At 42.7% G+C, this 16,516-nt stretch overlaps 1 protein-coding gene across 1 annotated transcript in view; it reads left to right on the top strand.

Moving 5' to 3' along the window:
- DCLK3 (doublecortin like kinase 3) overlaps positions 1 to 16,516 on the top strand; it is a 45,734-nt gene that overhangs the window by 14,374 nt on the left and 14,844 nt on the right. The gene's annotated exons all lie outside the window — the stretch shown is intronic.

The following is a 16,516-nucleotide window of genomic DNA, read 5'->3' as shown; positions in this document are numbered from 1 at the left end:
CCAGCCCTGGGCCACTGGCTGCCTTGGATCCCAGTTTGGATTCGGTTGAGTCACACTGCCATGCTCTCGGGGTTAATCAAATGTATATGTACTAGTCCAAGGACCTTCTGATCCCTCCCGTTGTGCTCTCTATACTTTGATTCCACTAACTGGTTTGATGAAGTAAGAGACAGTCCAAAGCAGTGCTCCTCAAACTTCAATGTGCATCAGATCATCTGGGGATCTTGTTAAAATGCAGAATCTGATTCTGTAGGTCTGGAGTGGGGTCTGAAATCCTGCATTTCTAATGATCTCCCAGGGGATACCGATGCTGCTGGTCCACTCTGGGTAGTCAAATCCTTCATCGCTCCCTCCCCCGTTTCTGTTTGCTGTACTTGAAAGAAAACCGTTTGGCAAGGAAATCATGAGTGGATTTTGTGTTCCACCGCACGGGTGATGTCCTGTTTTGATTACCTATCACACATCGCTTATTCACATTATGAAAATAAAGATACTGTTTGTTGTAACACTACTTTAGGGAATCGTTTATGGGCCGCTTTCAAAATGCTAATGGTTGACCAGCATTCCTGGAAGGATACTTGGAACTTCTCTCTATAGCTTAACTCTATAGCTTTGCTTCTCAAAGTGTGGTCCTTGGGCCTGCAGCATTGTATCACATGGGACCTTGTTAGAGCTGCAGAATCTCAGCCCCACCCTCGACCTGGACTGACTGAATTGGGACCTGCACTTTAACGCGGTCCCCAGTGGTGTGTGTGCACATTAGCATTTGAGAAGCCCTGCCCTGTAGAACACGGTATATCGGAAATGGGAGGTGCTGGCTTTGCCACTTTAGCAGGATGCTTAAAGGAGGCAGGTGAGTGACAACAGGGAAAAGTTCATACTTCGGTCGTCAGTCCTTTTTGTCTTGGTGTGACCTGGGACATCTGGGGAGAGAGGAGAATACCTTCTGGCTTGCATGGAGTATGAAGATTCTTCAGACAAAATAAAACTAGCAGAGGAGGAAGTGGAAACTGTGATGTGATTATGAGATGGGTAGAATATGCAGGATCAGATCAGGGTGAGCGGAAAACTGAGGGAGGGAGGATGAGAATTATTGAGCGTGGTCAGAGATTAGCTTTGAAAACGAGGAACGACATGTAAGCTGGTTCACTTTAGAATCCCCTTGTAAACAACAGAGGCACTGCATAAAATGCATCACAATTTCAAGGTAGCTGGGACAGTAAAGGTCATCGTTAAATCAGCGAGTAGCTTAGAAAAAATGTATCAGGTATCTGTTGTAACAAGGACTGGCAAACATCCCTCACCGAGAGACCATAGAGGGCTCTTGTGCCAACATGCTGAGAGGCACTTGGGGAATTGGCATGGGAAGGTCAGCAGGTAAAAAACAACCCCAAACTGGGGCACTTCTGAGATGAGAACTGGAAAACGTCTTTTTAATTACTCTGTTTCTGATGGCTTGGTTGATGTCCTCCTGGTAATAAAGAAGATTAGGTAGCAATGACGTTAATTAGAGTGTCAGCAGTGATGACAGACAATAAATAGCATGGCATTTCATTTTATTACCTTACCCTTGTTAATTTCCCCAGTTTTGATCAATACAGCCATTGGCCAGGCCTCCCAGTTATGAAACAGTAGCATTTTTGAGGCTTAGTAAAGGGCTGCGTTCCAATTTTTTATTCGTTTAGGAAATCCTCCTTGGGATGTTTGCATAATCAAATATAAGTTCGCAAATGTTTCTCCTGCCTCAGATTTGCATGTGAGCAAAATGAGTTTGTTCCCAAACAAAGCCCTGGAAAAAGCCCAGGACAAATGATTACTCAGTGAAAAGGAAAATGATTTCAGCCAGTTCCACTCCATCTCCCACAGAAGAATGGAGGTGAATCGTCTCTTAGCACTGCCTACTGAGGCCATAAGTCTGGTGACACCATTAAGGAATGAAAGATTGATAAAAGGGAAAGTATTTCAAGTGGAGCTTCCCTGCTAGGAAGGGGGATTACATGTCATTAGATGCATTACATTGACTTTTATTTGCCAGGCATTTTTGTGTTGTTGCATTGCATATTACCAGATGTTTTAAAACACCAATTTCCATTTCTTTTAATACTCAGGATTAGTAAATGCTTAAAGAGTGATTATGTATTATTTATATCCTATAGCAATTTGGGTGTGATTCTCCTATTTCTTTTTCTAGCATGTTATTATAGGAGCCAAGGCAAGAATTCCAAAGTGGATGCTGACCTTGGATGTAGTTTTTCTTTGTGGTGTAATTAGGCATATGGGTTATGGTTAAAAAATGACTAGGAAGGGACTTGGCTGGTGGTGCAGTGGTTAAGACTCCACGCCCCCAATGCAGGGGGCCTGAGTTCGATCCCTGGTCAGGGAACTAAATCCCACATGGCATGCCGCAACCAAGAGTTTGCATGCCACAACTAAGGAGGCTGAGTGTCGCAAATAAGGAGCCCGCCTGCTGCAACTAAGACCCAGCACAACCAAATTAAATAAATAAATAAATATATATATATTTAAGTGACTAGGAAAAGGTACACTTCCTTTGTTCTGATGACAGAAGATAAGGAAAAGCTTCATTTTAGGAGTATATTTTCATTACTTTGTCTTGACCCTAAACTTGATGATTAGCAGCCTGAACAAAGGAATAATAAATGATTAGAAAAGAAACTGGGTTCATGTGATTTCCAGTCATTTTGGTAGCCTTTTCAGTGGAAAAACATAGAGATGACCGTTGTGAAACTGGGTTATGTTAATTCATCTGAACTGTGGTATCAGATAGGAGGCACAGTTGCTAGGAGCCAAACCCATTAGAGGTAATAACAGCAAAATGCTTATGCAGTAACTGAGCTTATTGGCTCACACCAGTCAGGTAATTCTAGGATCAGTGAACGTGAAGTTTCTCTCCCCACAGGAGCTGTATGCTTAGATCTGCCCAAGTGTTTCTCTTAATATCCTGTCCCTACTGGTTTTCTATTTCAGTCACTACATAAATGACAAATTCACCCTGCTGAGTCACATTTAGCATTGTGTACTCTTTGCCCTTGACATGTACGTGGATTTGGGGGAAAACCAAGGTTACAAGAGGTTGGAGAGGGAGAGGGAAGAAAATAAACACAGTCTGAGTGCCCACTCTGTGCTAAGCAGCAGGCAGGGGTGAGGTACCAAGTTAAGCCCATGTAGAAACTGAGGCTCAGAAATATCACATAATGTTCCCAAGGTCACACAGCTACTTAGAGCCTGGTAGGACCAGGATTTAAATTAGAGCTTCTGACCCCATGTTCACGTTCTTTGTGCAACTCTAAAATGAAGCTTTCACAAAACTCTGAAGAAATACGCTGCTCTTCCCTGCCTGTATTAGCTGTTCTTGACAAATGCTACCTTGGCACATTTACTGGTAGTCAGTGGATGTCTGTGATCGTGTTTTCTGCAACGTTACTTGTTTCATCTAGTTAAGGTCTGTTGTGGGATGTCTATGACACTCAATTATTTACAAGGAGAGCGAGAAGCCTGAGACATGATATATGTGCTGATGTTAGGACTGAAAACGGGTTTCCCAAATCTCATGTGCTTATCATATGTACTAGGACAGAGGAAGAGAGTTTGCATAATCCACAGTCTCTGCCTTTGGAGAGCCTGAGTTTAGTTGAGAATACTTACACCTTTGAAGATAAAGTAACAGTGAGCTGAGGTGTGCAAAAGGAAGGGTCTCAAGCATTCAAATGAAATGTTTCATGAATGAACAGAGAGTCAGACGAGGGAGCTCTGACTGTGAACTTGTGAAGTCAGGGAGGGTTTGGTGGTGGATACGCGTCTCAGGTCTTACGAGATGGTGAGGCTCGGATGAGTGGGAGAGTGACGGTGGAGTCGGGTTGGGATGGGTGAGGGGCCGCTGGATGAGGGAGCGCCTTCCATGTCAAGGGTTTGGCCCTCAAAGCTGCTACTAAGGAGTCACCATAGGCTCTTGAGCAGAGGAGTGGCTTCGTGAAAGTTCTGCTGCATGCATGGGCTTGATGGGTGCTGGGGAAAAACCCTGTAGACATTTGTATTGGGGGCGTTTGAGGCAAAAGCAGCAGTATTGTCAGGTTGAGTCAATTTATGTTGCTGTACGAAATTAACCAAAAAATGATGCTACAAGAGCACCTTTTTCTGTACCCTTTCCTGGAAGCTGCTGGCTAGTGGCTGAGGACTGGGGATTAGGATGTTTAATTTTTACTATCTATACCTCAATTAACTATTTATTGTTGGTGTAGGGACACAGGAGGAGTTATTATCCTAGATCATGTTAGGTTGAGCCATATGAAATTTCCATTTGGGGGTAATTGGTAGAACTACTGGTAATTTCATATGGTTCCACTTAATTGATTTTGTAAGTTGTTGGAGAAGAGTGGACACAGTCAGGTTATCTGGGTAGGTCCTGGGATATCGCTGCTTACAGCCAGCCCCAGAGGCCTTGAGGGTGCCGTTTTCCTTGGGAGATGGGACTGTTCCTGGAGACTGAGCCCAGGGCCCCAGGGGCGTGCCAGGCTCTTCCTCTCCCTAATATTTGCTCTCCCTGCCTATGGACCAGGCATTCAGAATCTCCTGATTTTTTTTTCTAAAGGAGAAAAATTTGCTCTGGACCAAGAACTTTAAAGGAGGAAGGAGGGCTTGTGGAAGAGAGGATAAAAATAATTGCATCTTGGGACTTCCCTGGTGGTCCAGGGATTAAGACTTTGCACTTCCACTGCAGGGTGTGTGGTTGGATCCCTGGTCGCAGAACGAAGATCCCGCAGGCCCCGCAGCGCGGCCAAAATAATAATAATAATAGTTGCATCTTGAGGTTGTGTTTTCCCGGGACTCCCCAGTAGCACAATGCAGACAGAACCAGAAGTGCCATTCCTGTAGCTCCTAATTATGTTGGGAAGGAGAGGGACCGAGTTCTCACTCTGGCCCCAGATTACAGAGGCTTTAAGTGAGTTTGAGAACGCCTGGGCAGTGGGCTGCGCATGCGTGACGGTGGTGATAGAGGCTGAGCTGCACTGTCTTCACATCCTTTGTGTCCACACCCTGGGATGGGGCCACTCCTGTGGAGCCTCTCCTGGATTCAGGGATGGAGTGTGCCCAGAGTGCTCTCCTAACCGCCGGGAATGAGGACAGCTTCTGAGCTAGGGTCTGCAGAAACTGGCTGGGCACAAGCATCCCAGAGCATGCCCATCCCTCCCCCCGACCACTGCCCTCAGACTCTGGGTACCACAGGGCCTAGTCATCTGTCATTACACTCAAACTGCACAGTTTCACTATTTGGGACCCTGAGGTCTCATCACGACTTGCCTCTTTTGTCCTAAGTCACCACTCAACATGTGACCCACAGTGTCTGTCCTGTTCCAAGAGTACTGGTGTGTGTCTCCTGACATCCCATCTTGGACCTCCTTTGGGCCCCTCCTGAGCCCCCTTCCATAAACTCTCCTGCATCCCTAGGGTATTCACAGAATGTTCCTTTGTCCTCCTGATTCTCCCCTGAACCTTCCCCGGAATAGAGAATTCTTTTCCCTTTCCTTAGCCTGACAAATATGTATTGAGGGTCCCACTCTGTGAGAAGCACCCTAAGGAAAACAAATGAGAAGACTTAGTCCCTTTGCACACATGCGTCTGAAGGTTACCTTCCTTGGCATCCTTCCTATTTCCTGAGGAAACATGAACTAGTGTGACTGCTGGAGACCTCTCTTCTCCTCTCTCAGCATCAACCCTCTCAGCCAAAAATGGAGGCAGATCAGAGAGACTGTGAGAAGAAAGGAACAACAGATGTACATAAAAAGATAGTTTAGCTGTAAACAGGACTGGTAAGCTCATAAATCCTCAGCATGTGGGAAGATCAGTACTGGCCACCACTTGTCATCTAATCGGACACCTGTGTCTAGATGGAAATCATCTCAGAACAGATTGTATGTTATAATTAAAAACCAAACAACATTCTGTGTCAATATGCTGGGCCAAATTGCCCTTGCTGGCACAACTGGACTTTCTGCTACAATTCAAATGCACTTAAAAATTATCATTTGGGGGGAGACCTTCAAGATGGTGGAGGAGTAAGACGTGGAGATCACCTTCCTCCCCACAAATACATCAGAAATACATCTACATGTGGAACAACTCCTACAGAACACCTACTGAACGCTGGCAGAAGACCTCAGACTTCCCAAAAGGCAAGAAACTCCCCACATACCTGGGTAGGGCAAAAGGAAAAAAAAAAAACAGAGACAAAAGAATAGGGATGGGACCTGCGTCTCAGGGAGGGAGCTGTGAAAGAGGAAAAGTTTCCACACTAGGAAGCCCCTTCACTGGCGGAGACGGTGGGTTGCCAGGGGGACGCTTCGGAGCCACGGAGGAGAGCGCAGCAACAGGGATGCAGAGGGCAAAGTGGAGAGATTCCCGCACAGAGGATCGGTGCCGACCAGCACTCACCAGCCTGAGAGGCTTGTCTGCTCACCCACCGGGACAGGTGGGGGCTGGGAGCTGAGGCTTGAGCCTCGGAGGTCAGATCCCAGGGAGAGGACTGGGGTTGGCTGCGTGAACACAAGCTGAAGGGAGCTAGTGCGCCACAGCCAGCCAGGAGGGAGTCCGGGAAAAAGTCTGGAACTGCCGAAGAGGCAAGAGACTTTTTCTTGCCGCTTTGTTTCCTGGTGCGGGAGGAGAGGGGATTCAGAGTGCCGCTTAAAGGAGCTCCAGAGATGGGCGCCAGCCGCGGCTAACAGCGTGGACCCCAGAGACGGGGCATGAAACACTAAGGCTGCTGCCGCCGCCACCAAGAAGCCTGTGTGCAAGCACAGGTCACCATCCACACCTCCCCTCCCGGGAACCTGTGCAGCCCGCCACTGCCAGGGTCCTGTGATCCAGGGACAACTTCCTGGAGAGAACACATGGCGCACCTCAGGCTGTTGCGATGTCATGCTGGCTTCTGCCTCCGCATTCCATACCCCTCCCTCCCCCCGGCCTGAGTGAGCCAGAGCCCCCTAATCAGCTGCTGCTTTAACCCCGTCCTGTCTGAACGAAGAACAGACGCCCTCAGGCGACCTACACGCAGAGGCGCAGAGGCGGGGCCAAATCCAAGGCTGAACCCCAGGAGTGTGCAGACAAAGAAGAGAAAGGGAAATCTCTCCCAGCAGCCTCAGGAGCAGCGGATTAAATCTCCACAATCAACTTGATGTACCCTACATCAGTGGAATACCTGAATAGACAACAAATCATCCCAAAATTGAGGCAGTGGACTTTGAGAGCAACGGTAGACTTGGGGTTTGCTTTCTGCATCTAATTTGTTTTTGGTTTTATGTTTATCTTAGTTTAGTATTTAGAGTTATTGTTCTAGGGTCTGTCTGTCTGTTTTTTTGTTTTTGTTTTTTAGTATAGTTTTTAGTGCTGGTTATCATTGGTGGATTTATTTTTTGGTTTGGTTGCTCTTTCTTTTTTTTTCTTTTTTTAATTAATTTTTTTATTTTTAATAATTTTTAAGTTATTTTTTATTTTAATAACTTTATTTTATTTTATTCTTTCTTTTTCTGCTCCTTTTTCTTCTGAGCCATGTGGCTGACAGGGTCTTGGTGCTCCAGTGCGGTGTCAGGTCTGTGCCTCTGAGGTGGGAGAGCCGAGTTCAGGACATTGGTCCACCAGACACCACCCGGCTCCACATAATATCAAATGGCAGAAGCTCTCCCAGAGATCTCCATCTCAACACTAAGACCCAGTTCCACTCAATGACCAGCAAGCTACAGTGCTGGACACCCTATGCCAAACAACTAGCAAGACAGGAACACAACCCCACCCATTAGCACAGAGGCTGCCTAAAATCATAATAAGTTCAGAGACACCCCAAAACACACCACCGGACACTGTCCTGCCCACCAAAAAGACAAGATCCAGCCTCATCCACCAGAACACAGGCACTAGTTCCCTCCTCCAGGATGCCTACACAACCCACTAAACGAACCTTAGCCACTGGGGGCAGACACCAAAAACAACGGTAACTACAAACCCGCAGCCTATGAAAAGGAAACCCCAAACACAGTAAGTTAAGCAAAATGAGAAGACAGAGAAACACACAGCAGATGAAGGAGCAAGGTAAAAACCCACCAGACCAAACAAATGAAGAGGAAATAGGTAGTCTACCTGAAAAAGAATTTAGAGTAATGATAGTAAAGATGATCCAAAATCTTGGAAATAGAATGGAGAAAATACAAGATATGTTTAACAAGGACCTAGAAGAACTAAACAGCAAACAAACAATGATGAACAACACAATAAATGAAATTAAAAATTCTCTAGAAGGGGGCTTCCCTGGTGGCACAGTGGTTAAGAACCCACCTGCCAATGCAGGGGACACAGGTTTAAGCCCTGGTCCGGGAAGATCCCACATGCCGTGGAGTGACTAAGCCCGTGCGCCACAACTACTGAGCCTGTGCTCTAGAGCCCGTGAGCCACAACTACTGAGCCCAAGTGCCACAACTACTGAAGCCCACGCGCCTAGAGCCTGTGCTCTGCAACAAGAGAAGCCAGAGCAATGAGAAACCCGCGTACCGCACGAAGAGTAGCCTCTGCTCGATGCAACTAGAGAAAGCCCGCGTGCAGCAACAAAGACCCAATGCAGCCAAAAATAAATAAATAAATTTATTAAAAAAAAATTCTCCAGGGGCTTCCCTGGTGGCGCAGTGGTTGGGAGTCCGCCTGCCGATGCAGGGGACACGGGTTCGTGCCCCGGTCTGGGAGGATCCCACATGCCGCGGAGCGGCTGGGCCCGTGAGCCATGGCCGCTGGGCCTGCGCGTCCGGAGCCTCTGCTCCGCGGCGGGAGGGGCTGCAGCAGTGAGAGGCCCGCGTGCCGCAAAAAAAAAAAAAAAAAAAAAAAAAAAAAAAAAAATTCTCTGGAAGGAATCAATAGCAGAATAACTGAGGCAGAAGAATGCATAAATGATCTGGAAGATAAAACAGTGGAAATAACTACCTCAGAGCAGAATAAAGAAAAAAGAATGAAAAGAATTGAGGACAGTCTCAGAGACCTCTGGGACAACAATAAACACACTAACATTAGAATTATAGGGGTCCCAGAAGAAGAGGAGAAAAAGAAAGGGACTCAGAAAATATTTGAAGAGATTATAATTGAAAACTTCCCTACTATGGGAAAGGAAATAGTCAATCAAGTCTAAGAGGCGCAGAGAGTCCCATACAGGATAAATCCAAGGAGAAATATGCCAAGACACATATTAATCAAACTGTCAAAATTAAATACAAAGAAAAAATATTAAAAGCAGCAAGGGAAAAACAACAAATAACACACAAGGGAATCCCCATAAGGTTAACAGCTGATCTTTCAGCAGAAAAACTGCAAGCCAGCAGGGAGTGGCAGCACATATTTAAAGTGATGAAAGGGAAAAACCTACAATCAAGATTACTCTATCCATCAAGGATCTCATTCAGATTCGATGGAGAAATTAAAACCTTTACAGACAAGCAAAAGCTAAGAGAATTCAGCACCACCAAACCAGCTCTACAACAAATGCTAAAGGAACTTCTCTAGGCAGGAAACACAAGAGAAGGAAAAGACTTACAATAACAAACCCAAAACGATTAAGAAAATGGTAATAGGAATATATATATCAATAACTACCTTAAATGTAAATGGATTAAATGCTCCAACCAAAAGACATAGACTGGGTGAATGGATATAAAAACAAGACCTGTATATATACTGTCTACAAGAGACGCACTTCAGACCTAGGGACACATACAGACTGAAAGTGAGGGGATGGAAAAAGATATTCCATGCAAATGGAAACCAAAAGAAAGCTGGAGTAGCAATTCTCGTATCAGATAAAATAGACTTTAAAATAAAGACTATTACAAGAGACAGAGAAGGACACTACATAATGATCAAGGGATCAATCCAAGAAGAAGATATAACAATTGTAAATATTTATGCACCCAACATAGGAGCACCTCATTACTTATCATAAGGCAAATGCTAACAGCCATAAAAGGGGAGATTGACAGTAACACATTCATAGTAGGGGACTTTAGTGGGGTGCTAAAGATCATCCAAAATGAAAATAAATAAGGAAACACAAGATTTAAATGATACATTAAACAAGATAGACTTAATTGATATTTATAGGACATTCCATTCAAAAACAACAGAATACACTTTCCTCTCAAGTGCTCATGGAACATTCTCTGGATAGATCATATCCTGGGTCACAAATCAAGTCTTGGTAAATTTAAGAAAATTGAAATTGTATCAAGTATCTTTTCTGACCACAACGCTATGAGACTAGATATCAATTACAGGAAAAAAATCTGTAAAAAATACAAACACATGGAGGCTAAACAATACACTACTAAATAACCAAGAGATCACTGAAGAAATCAAAGAGGAAATCAAAAAATACCTAGAAACTAATGACAGTGAAAACACGACGACCCAAAACCTATGGGATGCAGCAAAAGCAGTTCTAAGAGGGAAGCTTATAGCAATACAATCCTACCTCAAGAAACAAGAAACATCTCAAATAAACGACCTAACCTTACACCTGAAGCAATTAGAGAAAGAAGAACAAAAAACCCCCAAAGTTAGCAGAAGGAAAGAAATCATAAATATCAGTTCAGAAATAAATGAAAAAGAAATGAACAAAGCAATAGCAAAGATCAATAAAACTAAAAGCTGGTTCTTTGGGCTTCCCTGGTGGCGCAGTGGTTGAGAGTCCGCCTGCCGATGCAGGGGACGTGGGTTCGTGCCCCGGTCCGGGAAGATCCCACATGCCGCGGAGCGGCTGGGCCCATGAGCCATGGCTGCTGAGCCTGCGCGTCCGGAGCCTGTGCTCCGCAACGGGAGAGGCCACAGCAGTGAGAGGCCCTCGTATCACAAAAAAAAAAAAAAAAAAAAGCTGGTTCTTTGAGGAGATAAACAAAATTGATAAACCATTAGCCAGACTCATTAGGAAAAAAAGGGAGAACACTCACATCAATAGAATTAGAAATGAAAAAGGAGAAGTAACAACTGACACTGCAGAAATATAAAGGATCATGAGAGACCACTACAAGCAACTCTATGCCCATAAAATGGACAACCTGGAAGAAATGGACAAATTCTTAGAAAACCACAACTTTCCGAGACTGAACCAGGAAGAAATAGAAAATATAAACAGACCAATCACAAGCACTGAAATTGAGACTGTGATGAAAAATCTTCCAACAAACAAAAGTCCAGGATCAGATGGTTTCACAGGTGAATTCTATCAAACATTTAGAGAAGAGCTAACACCTAGCCTTCTCAAACTCTTCCAAAATATAGCAGAGGGAGGAACACTCCCAAACTCATTCTACGAGGCCACCATCACCCTGATACAAAAACCAGACAAAGATGTCACAAAGAAAGAAAACAACAGGCCAATATCACTGATGAACATAGTTGCAAAAATCCTCAACAAAATACTAGCAAACAGAATCCAACAGCACAGTAAAAGGATCATACACCATGATCAAGTGGGGTTTATCCCAGGAATGCAAAGATTCTTTAATATACACAAATCAATCAACATGATACACCATATTAACAAATTGAAGGAGAAAAACCATATGATCATCACAATAGATACAGAAAAAGCTTTCAACAAAATTCAACACCCATTTATGATAAAAACTCTCCAGAAAGTAGGCATAGAGGGAACTTACCTCAACATAATAAAGGCCATATATGACAAACCCACAGCCAACATCATTCTCAATGGTGAAAAACTGAAACCATTTCCTCTAATATCAGGAACAAAACAAGGTTGTCCACTCTCACCACTGTTATTCAACATAGTTTTGGAAGTTTTAGCCACAGCAATCCGAGAAGAGAAAGAAATAAAAGGAATCCAAATCAGAAAAGAAGAAGTAAAGCTGTCACTGTTTGCAGATAACATGATACTCTACATAGAGAATCCTAAAGATGCTACCAGAAAACTACTAGAGCTAATCAATGAATTTGGTAAAGTAGCAGGATACAAAATTAGTGCACAGAAATCTCTTGCATTCCGATACACTAATGATGAAAACTCTGAAAGAGAAATTAAGGAAACTCTCCCATTTACCATTGCAACAAAAAGAATAAAATACCTAGGAATAAACCTACCTAAGGAGACAAAAGATCTGTATGCAGAAAACTATAAGACACTGATGAAAGAAATTAAAGATGATACAAACAGATGGAGAGATATGCCATGTTCTTGGATTGGAAGAATCAACATTGTGAAAATGACTATACTACCCAAAGCAATCTACAGATTCAATGCAATCCCTGTCAAACTACCAATGGCATTTTTTACAGAAGTAGAACAAAAAATTGCACAATTTGTTTGGAAACACAAAAGACCCTGAATAGCCAAAGCAATCTTGAGAGAAAAATGGGGCTGGAGGAATCAGGCGCCCAGAATTCAGACTATACTACAAAGCTACATTAATCAAGACAGTATGGTACTGGCACAAAAACAGAGATATACATCAGTGGAACAGGATAGAAAGCCCAGAGGTAAACCCACACACATAAGGTCACCTTATTTTTGATAAAGGAGGCAGGAATGTACAGTGGAGAAAAGGCAGCCTCTTTAATAAGTTGTGTTGGGTAAACAGGACAGCTACATGTAAAAGGATGAAATTAGAACACTCCCTAACACCATACACAAAAATAAACTCAAAATGGATTAAAGACCTAAATGTAAGGCCAGACACTATAAAACTCTCAGAGGAAAACATAGGCAGAACACTCTATGACATAAATCACAGCAAGATCCTTTTTGACCCACCTCCTAAAGAAATGGAAATAAAAACAAAAATAAACAAATGGGACCTAATGAAACTAAAAAGCTTTTGCACAGCAAAGGAGACCATTAACAAGATGAAAAGACAACCCTCAGAATGGGAGAAAATTTTGCAAATGAAGCAACTGACAAAGGATTGATCTCCAAAATTTACAAGTAGCTCATGCAGCTCAATATCAAAAAAACAAACCAATCCAAAAATGGGCAGAAGACCTAAATAGACATTTCTCCAAAGAAGATATACAGATTGCCAACCAACACATGAAAGGATGCTCAACATCACTAATCATTAGAGAAATGCAAATCAAAACTACAGTGAGATATCACCTCACACCAGTCAGAATGGCCATCATCAAAAAATCTGCAAGCAATAAATGCTGGAGAGGGTGTGGAGAAAAGAGAACATTCTTGTACTGTTCTTGGGAACGTAAATTGATACAACCACTATGGAGAAGAGTATGGAGTTTCCTTAAAAAACTAAAAATAGAATTACCATATGATCCAGCAATCCCACTACTGGGCATATACCCTGAGAAAACCATAATTCAAAAAGAATCACGTACTACAATGTTCATTGCAGCTCTATTTACAATAGCCAGGACATGGAAGCAACCTAAATGTCTATCAACAGATGAATGGTTAAAGAAGATGTGGCACATATATACAATGGAATACTACTCAGCCATAAAAGGAAATGAAATTGAGTTATTTGTAATGAGGTGGATGGACCTAGAGTCTGTCATACAGAGTGAAGTAAGTCAGAAAGAGAAAAACAAATACCATATGGTAACACATATATATATGGCATCTAAAAAAAAAATTGGTTCTGAAGAACCTAGGGGCAGGACAGGGATAAAGATGCAAACGTAGAGAATGGACTTGAGGAAACGTGGAGGGGGAAGAGTAAGCTGGGATGAAGTGAGAGAGTGGCATGGACATATACACACCACCAAATGTAAAATAGATAGCTAGTAGGAAGCAGCTGCATAGCACAAGATCAGCTCGGTGCTTTGTGACCACCTAGAGGGGTGGGATAGGGAGGGTGGGAGGGAGATGCAAGAGAGAGGGGATATGGGGATATATGTATATGTATAGCTGATTCACTTTGTTATAAAGCAGAAACTAACACACCATTGTAAAGCAGTTATCCTCCAATAAAGATGTTAAAAAATTATCATTTTTATCTTCTTTTTAAAGGAAGCATAAATGGCAGATTGCTGCACGTAGGATATGACATACGGATCCTGTGGGGCAACTTTAATAATTAACCACTCTCATGGTTTAACTGAATCCCACATTCTGTCATTTTCCTATTTCCTTTCCTGACCTGGACAAGAAAAGGAGATTGAACCACTTTTGTCTCAAGTACAGTCACACCTTGGAGCTGTCGCGGGTTTGGTTCCTGAGCACTGCAATAAAGCAAATATTCCAATAAAGGAAGTTACACAAATTTTTTGATTTTGCAGTGCATATTAAAGTTTTGTTTACACTCTACCATAGTCTATTAAGTGTGCAATAGCATCATGTCTTAAAAAACAATGTACAGATGGACCTAGAGAGTGTCATACAGAGTTAAGTAAGTCAGAAAGAGAAAAACAAGTACCATATATTAACACATATATGTGGAATCTAGAAAAATGGTATAGATGATCTTATTTGCAAAGCAGAAATAGAGACACAGGCATAGAGAACAAATGTATGGATACCAAGGGGGAAAGGGGATGGGGTGGGAGGAATTGGGAGATTGGGATTGACACCTATACACTATTGATACTATGTATAAAATAGGGAACTCTACTTAATGCACTGTGGTGACCTAAATGGGAAGGAAATCCAGAAAAGTGGGGATATATATATATAAGTATAGCTGATTCATCTTGCTGTACAGTAGAAATTAACACAACATTGTAAAGCAACTATACTCCAACAAAAATTAATTTAAAAAAAGAAAGTATAAATTGGGAAAAAAGACAATGTACATACATTAATATAAAAATACCTTGTTGGTAAAAAATGCTAACCATCATCTGAGACTTCAGTGAGTCATAGGAGTAACATCTAAGATCCCTGATCACAGATCACCATCACAAATATAACAATAATGACCAAACTTGAAATATTGTGAGAGTTACCAAAATGTGACATAGAGACACGAAGGGAGCAAATGCTATTTGGAAAAATAGCCGATAGACTTGCTTGACCCAGGGTTGCCACAAACCTTCAGCTGATAAAAAATGCAATATCTTCAAAGCATAATAAAGTGAAACACAGTAAAATGAGGTAAGGCTGGGTACATTTGACCAGGAAATACAGAGTCTTGTTTTATTCATTTTATCAGGAAACACCATGAGAATGAGCACATTCTCATTATTAATATAATATTAATATGACCTTGGTTTCTTTCTTTCCTTTTTTTAATACCAAAAGGAAAAACCATTTGGAGAAGACCACCTTGTCATGTTGGCCCATGAGTTCCTTTGCTACCAAAATGAAATGATCATACAAAAGAGATATTAAGATCATAAGGACAGGGGACTTCCCTGGTGGTCCAGTGGTTAAGACCCCGTGCTTCCAATGCAGGGGGCACGGGTTTGATCCCTGGTTGAGGAGCTAGGATCCGATATGCCATGTGGCAAAAAATTTGACGTAAAGTAATTGCAAAAAAAAAAGGGAAATAAATTTGAACTGTAGGAATAAAATCTACATTTAAAAAAATCATAAGGACAATATTAATAACTGGCTATCACTGTGCCCTTTCTGTGTGTCAAGCACTCCTTCAAGTGAATCATAATCATTTTCTCATTTACTCTTCACAAAAATCCTGGGAGGAAGGTGTTATCATTCTCACTTCATAGATGGAAAAAAAAAACAAAAACAGAACGTGGGTAATTTGTCCAAGTTCACGCAAAGAATCAGTGGCCATGCCAGGATTCAAATCCATATCTGTCTCAAATTCTGTGATCATAACCTCTTCACATCTTGCCTCACCCTGAGTGCGTTGAAAGTCAAGCTGAGAAAACTGTTCTTGGCAAAGAAGTGGGTAAGATTTGGATTCTTTAGTGGTGAGGGGAAATCTGGAAGGCAATAGATACGTATATGTTTGTGTGCCTGGGTCACTTTACTGTGTACCTGAAACTAACACAACACTGTGGATTAACTATACTTTAATGTTTAAAAAATGGAAAAGATAAAAATAAAGCCTTATTGACTTAGCAGGGAAAAAAAAAAGATTTGGATTTTTTAAAGTTCCAGAAAGTTCTGACCTCTTGTTGGTATTTCCTGGGCAGCAAACGTTGGACCTTTTATCTCAGCTGTAGATTCTTGAAGCTCAGCTTACTTTAGGGTAGCGGGAGTTGCATCCAGGGTTAGGCCTTGCCTGGAAGGGGACCCCAAGGCGTGGTCCGCCCTGCTCCCCGTAAGGCCTGAGGAGGCACCTCAGGCCCAGTGCCAACTCCATTCTGCACTCCTGGTTTCTCTTGGCCATCTGGTAAAGGCTCCACTGTTTCAAGCAGATCCTCAACGAGCACACTTCTAACTTGTAACAGCATCAGTCTTCTTTAGTAAAGGTTTGGTGAAGGTCAGAGGCTTTTTTTTTTTTTTTTTTTTTTTGCGGTACGCGGGCCTCTCACTGCTGTGGCCTCTCCCGTTGTGTAGCACAGGCTCCGGACGCACAGGCTCAGCGGCCAT

The sequence above is a fragment of the Lagenorhynchus albirostris genome, chromosome 10, assembly GCF_949774975.1.
Source record: "Lagenorhynchus albirostris chromosome 10, mLagAlb1.1, whole genome shotgun sequence".
NCBI lineage: Eukaryota > Metazoa > Chordata > Mammalia > Artiodactyla > Delphinidae > Lagenorhynchus > Lagenorhynchus albirostris.
Note: the sequence above shows the minus strand (reverse complement) of the source record. Positions and strands in the feature narration are given on the sequence as shown.